Source organism: Meles meles, chromosome 2 (assembly GCF_922984935.1).
Source record: "Meles meles chromosome 2, mMelMel3.1 paternal haplotype, whole genome shotgun sequence".
Classification (NCBI taxonomy): Eukaryota; Metazoa; Chordata; class Mammalia; order Carnivora; family Mustelidae; genus Meles; species Meles meles.
This window is the reverse complement of record NC_060067.1, coordinates 210,164,337-210,170,546: the sequence shown is the minus strand read 5'-3', so window position 1 is coordinate 210,170,546 and position 6,210 is coordinate 210,164,337.

The following is a 6,210-nucleotide window of genomic DNA, read 5'->3' as shown; positions in this document are numbered from 1 at the left end:
TTCCAGAACACTGAAAATAGATATTAGCAAAATATGACAGGACATGAATACTCATCTGGAAAACAATCTGTCATTCAGAAGCAGTTCCTATTTTGGTTCCTATAGATGTGTTTGTGTATATGTTTTCCAGGGAACCTGGACTTGGGATCCCTTTTTTCCTCTGTCCAAAGCCCTGCCTGCAGCAAACATTAGGCCTCAGCCCTGTGTCAGTGCTGACTGCCTTGCTGCCCTTTCTGCTTGCTAACCTCATGTCTGGATTTGTGCTCTTTGTCTACGGCATTTGAGGGACCATGAGAGCAGTCCCTGGGCATCCTCCTCAGTATTCCCCAGCCATTAGGGGAAGCCTTGGGGTGTCCTCACTGACTCCCAGGTTCTGGGATGTACTTAGAAGATTCTGGGGACACCTGGGCAGCTCCGGTCATGATCTCAGGGTCCTGGGATCAAGTCCTGCATCAGGCTCCCTGCTCAGCAAAGAGGCTGCTTCTCCCTCTGCTGATCCCGATCCCCCCCGACCGTGCTCTCTCACTCTCTCACTTTCCCTCTCTCTCTCTGACAAATAAATAAAATCTTTATTTTTTTTAAAGAAAGGACTTTTTTTTAAAGATTTTATTTATTTATTTGATAGAGATCACATTTATTTATTGGATAGAGGCAGAAAGGCAGGGGGAAGCAGACTCCCTGCCGAGCAGAGAACCTGATGCGGTGCTCTATCCCAGGACCCTGGAATCATGACCTGAGCCAAAGGCAGAGGCTTTAACCCACTGAGCCACCCAGGCACCCCCAAATAAAATCTTTTAAAAAATAAAATAAAAAAGAAAGAAGGAAAATTCTGCACAGGCTCCGCAGGCGCGGCCTTCTCTCAAGACTTGTCTACTTGCCCCAGTGGTGTTTGGGCAATAGGGGTCTTAGGAGATTTAAATTACCTTGGCGGTCTAAGGATGCCCTCCCAGTACCTCTAAGCAGCCATGAGCCCTTACTGGACCCTGGGTATCTTAGAATGTTTTCCAGGGCTCATTCAGGGCAAGATCCCCTCCTTAAGTCTCCCCTATAGAAATGGTAGTTCTGGGCATCTGGAAAGGGACTTGGAAATTTCCAGGCACTCATGGGGAAACACCATCGAGGGAGGGAGCGCCTGTATGTTTGCATATCTTGGGAATACTTAGTCATCCTGTCCAGTAAATCTGACCCTGATTGGATGGGGAAACATTATTTAATATTTTATAACCACAGCAGTGGTCACTAATTGCAGCAGTAATTATGATAATGCTGATGAACATCAATAATAATGATGATGATGCTCTTTATGATGATGACAATAATTAAAAACCATCAGAAGAAACCTCAGTAAGCAGGAGAATAGAACACGGGCCTCCCGGAGTAAATGATAAAGTGCCCAGAGCAGGACTTATGGAACAGTGTGAGTCAGAGTCCCAGTTCTGCCCAGACTTGCTTTCTTTCTCACACATCGCAGGCCATGTTCCAGACAGATTGAAGGTGTGTAGCAGCCCTACAGGGACCAAGTCTGTTGGCAGTACTTTCCCAACAGCATTTACTCACTTTGTGTCTCTGTGTCACATCTGGTAATTCCCGCAATGTTTCAAATTTTGTCTTTGGAAGTGGAACCTGAAGATGGGACTGGATTGCTGCATTTTCTTTCTTTCTTTCGTTCGTTCGTTCTTTCTTTTAAACTTATTTATTTGAGAGGGATAGAGTGTGAAAGGGAGAGGGAGAAGCAGACTTCCCACTGAGCAGGGAGCCCAATACGGGGCTTGATCCCAGGACCCTGAGATCATGACTGAGCCCCCCAGATGCTCCTAATTGCTGCATTTTCAGGATCAGATTCTAACAGATGAGAAGCTGCTTCTTGTGGATGAGTAAAGGTGGCTCCCTGAGCAGGACTCTATTCCTGGGAAAGATGCTGTGAAGACTGTTGAAATGATGACAAAGGATTTAGACCATCACATCAACTCAGTTGATAAGGCAGACCCAGGGTCTGAGAGGAACTTTTGGAAGAAGTTCTACTGTGGGCAAAGTTTATCAAACAGTGTCAGAGAAAATCATGAAAAGGAAGAGTCAATCAATGTGGCAAACTTTATTGTCTTATTTTAACAATTGAATTTATAAAATGAGACAAAACCAGAGAGGGAGACAAACCATAAGAGACTCTTAATCTCAGGAAACAAACTGAGGGTTGCTGGAGGGGGGGGTTGGGAGGATGGGGTGGCTGGGAGATGGGTACTGGGGAGGGCGTGTGTTGAACTGAGCGCTGGATGTTGTACAAAACTGATGAATCACAGACCTGTACCCCTGAAACAAATAATACATTATATGTTAATTTAAAAATAATAACAGAAAAATAGTAGTTAAAATACTATATTAAGGGCCATAGTTATAAGTAAGCCGATTGGACAAAAATGTATCTTTGAGTTTTATACACTCTGGTTGGGTTGTTTTCTGGAGGCGAAATACAGATTTTTTTTTCTAACTTTCCAGTAGAAAGGAAACTGTGTTCTCTTTTTTAACTTGTAATCCCAGTCGCTAGGAGTCCTACATTTCTACTAGTAGCCAAGCTGCTGCCCCAGCGGCTGCCACAGGGGAGGTTACAGTCCGAGCCGTTCAAACCATCAGGATGTACTTCTTTTGAAATCATTTTACTGCAATGATTCTTAGGTATCCTCTTTTACAGTTAAAATCAGGAGTTTCAAAAAAGAGCGAATTATGCAAGTGAATACATTTTCCAGTTTGATATGTGAGTGAATGTGGCAAAATTGCAACCGTTCTCTGTTGAGTACTGACAGAGCTGCTGAACACTGGGCCACAGGTTCTGTGAATTTGTCTCCACCAGCCTTTCAACTTCGCCAAGTCTGCAATGCCACAAAATAAAGCTACAAATCAGGGGCGCCTGGGTGGCTCAGTGGGTTAAGCCGCTGCCTTCGGCTCAGGTCATGATCTCAGGGTCCTGGGATCGAGTCCCGCATCGGGCTCTCTGCTCAGCAGCAAGCCTGCTTCCCTCTCTCTCTGCCTGCCTCTCTGCCTACTTGTGATCTCTCTCTGTCAAATAAGTAAATAAAAAATCTTTAAAAAAAAAAAAGCTACAAATTAAGCACTTAGAAATATTTTTTTAAAAAAGTGATTGATTTTAAGGAGAAAGGGGGTGGGTAGCAGGGGAGGGATGAGGAGAGAAGCAGGTTCCCGGCTGAGCGCAGATTTCCAGCATGGGGCTCGATCTCACGACCCTGAGATCATGACCTGAGCTGAAACCCAGTTGGATGCTTCACCCACTGAGTCCCCCAGGCACCCCCGTTGTCTTATTTTAAGAAACCACCATGGCCACCCCACCTTCAGCAGCCGTCAGCACCGAGGCCAGACCCTCCACCAGCAAAGAGGTTAGGACTCGCTGAAAGCTCAGAGGGGAGCATTTATTAGTGATGACTTTTTTTTTTTTTAAGATTTTATTTATTTATTTGACAGACAGAGATCACAAGTAGCAGAGAAGCAGGCAGAGAGAGAGGAGGAAGCAGGCTTCCCACTGAGCAGGGAGCCTGATGCAGGGCTCGATCCCAGGACCCTGGGATCATGACCTGAGCTGAAGGCAGAGGCTTTACCCACTGAGCCACCCAGGCGCCCCTAAGTAATGCTGTTTTTAGTGAAAGGCAGTCCCGTTGGGGGTTTTGACATAATGCTATTGTACACTTAGGAGGCTACAGGATAGGATAAATACAACTTTTCTACACACTGGATAAATGTCCAGGTGGTACAGCAGTCGCGTATGCCACGAACCCCCCACCGTCCCTCACCACCAAACCACCCGGTCTGCTCATCCTAGGCCCAGAGGTGCCAAACCTGTTGGCAAATGGCCACCCAGAGCCACTGGCCTCAGTGATCCAAAGCCAGCAGGCGGACACAGGCTGGTCCTCGTCCATCAGCAAAGACTTCACATCTGCTTTCGCCATCCCTTTACCACCATCAAGTGTGTCCCACTCACCTGGCATCAGTCTGTCCTGGAGAAATCTGTATTTTCTGTCCTGAGACCTGCTTTCTAGTTAGTAAGTTACTGAGACCCTTTGATCAAATAACACCAAATATTACGTTGGGACACCAGAAGCCTGATACTTAAGTCCACCTAATGGTCATCCCAAAACTGCATGGAAGTCAGCCACTAAATCCAGGTGAACGTGGTGTCTTTGTAGAGTTAGAATACATCAGCCTGAAAAGCAAATTTCTCCCTTCTTGGAGCTTACCTTCAGATCTCTTCTACAGCCAAAGCATTTCTGTAAGTGGTGAGATAGTAAATATTTTGACCTTTGCAGGTCTTCGGTCTCTGTGACATGTTACTCATTTTTTCCGTAATTGTACGAAAGCAGCCGTCAACCATACACGGACAAACGCGTGTAGTTCGCCTCCAGTGCCCAAGGACATCGAATTTCCTATACAATTTTTATACATCAGGAGTGGGCTTTGGGGCGCCTGGGTGGCTCAGTGGGTTAAGCCTCTGCCTTGGGCTCAGGTCATGATCCCAGGGTCCTGGGATCCAGCCCTGCATGGGCTCCTGCTCAGTGGGGAGCCTGCTTCTCCATCTCCCTCTGCCCCTCCCCCTGCTTGTGCGCTACCTGTCTCTGGCTCTCTCAAATAAATAAATAAAAACCTTAAAAGAAAAAAAGAGTTTCTTTTGCTATTTTTCAAAACTGAGAAATGTAAGACGCCTTTTCACTGGCAGAGGGCAAGACTCAGCAGGTACCGCCGTTAGGCCCCTGCCTTGCCTCATTGTCTCCAGAGCCAGCTCTTCTATCCTCAGCAACGTGATTCAGATCCTCTCCACCCAACCCACTCAACGCGCTTTTCAAGTCTTTTACTGATGCGTTCATTGTGACATCATGTGTCCTGTGTTCAGAACAGAGCTGAATTCAGAAGGAAGACCTCAGCAGTTTCAGCAGCTTGAGCCAAGCGGTTTTCTGGATTTGGTTTTCAGTGGGTGAAGAATTCCTGTGTCCCCCACAGCCCTGGTTCACACCAGTCGTGCACTTCAGCATCTGCGCAGCTTCCGCCCAGATTGGCTGTCCCCGGTGCATTTATTACTAGATTTTTTTTTTGACGGAGTATTTGGCGTGCTTCCGTGCTTGCGGGCAGGCGGAGGCGGGGATCATAGGCAGCCTCTTCTGTCCTCCTCGCTCTGCATGGAGCCTGACACCACCTGCCACACGGCTTAAACCCATGACCCTGAGACCATGACCTGAGCCTAAATCAGGAGTCAGAGGTTTAACCCACTGAGCCAACCAGGCAGCCCTCTGGCTTGATGACTTTTGTATATGATTCCCCGGGGAAATCCTATGATCCGGCTTATTGAAATTGTCAATTCAGAATATAGCCAAGATCCTTCCTGATTATTCGAAGAAAGGTATCTTAGGGCAAAGATTCTGCCTTTCCTTAGCTTGCACACTGCCAATACCCCTGCTGATGAAAATTATAACCCTAGGGAGACAGGAGAGGCAGTGAACAGACTTCTCTAAGCACATGACAAGTTACTAATGTCTGGGCTCATGGGATGCGGGCTCCTAGGTTGACACAAAACACTGTCCCATAGGCCACAGTGACCAGCTGGATGAAGCAAAAACCCAACTCAGAGAAGGGCACGCGTGAGCTTGGCAGGGCACAAGCCCTAGAGGAGAGGTCTGAAAGGTGGGTAGAGGCTCCCACGTTAGTCCCAGACGGGCCCTCTCGTGACAGCTGGCAGATGTCAGGGTCCCGCCAGCTGCATGTAGGAGCCAGACCTGCAGATGCGGTGCCCCAGCTGCACGTGGGGCAGAGGTTCAGTCTGGAGCACAGTCACCCCTCAGCACCTGGCTGCCCTTCCTCCTCCTTGATCTAGGGTCAGTTAGTTGACATCTCTCATCCAGAGGTCATCGACTCATCAGTTGCCTGTAGCGCCCAGTGCTCATTCCATCACATGCCCTCCGTCGTGCCCGTCACCCGTCACCCAGTTGCCCCACCCCATCCCCTCCCCTCCAGCCACCCTCAGTGTGTTCCCTACCATGGAGTCTCTTACGGTTTGTCGCCCTCTCCATTTCGTCTTATTCTTCCTTCCCTCTGGCTGCCCTTCTGCCATCCATTCCCCTCCAACTCTTGGGGCCGGCGTCTTATCTGCATATGAAGCCCAAGGCCCGGGGGTGTTGGCATGTGACGTGGGTGACAAGGACTGGCAGACCCCTTTCC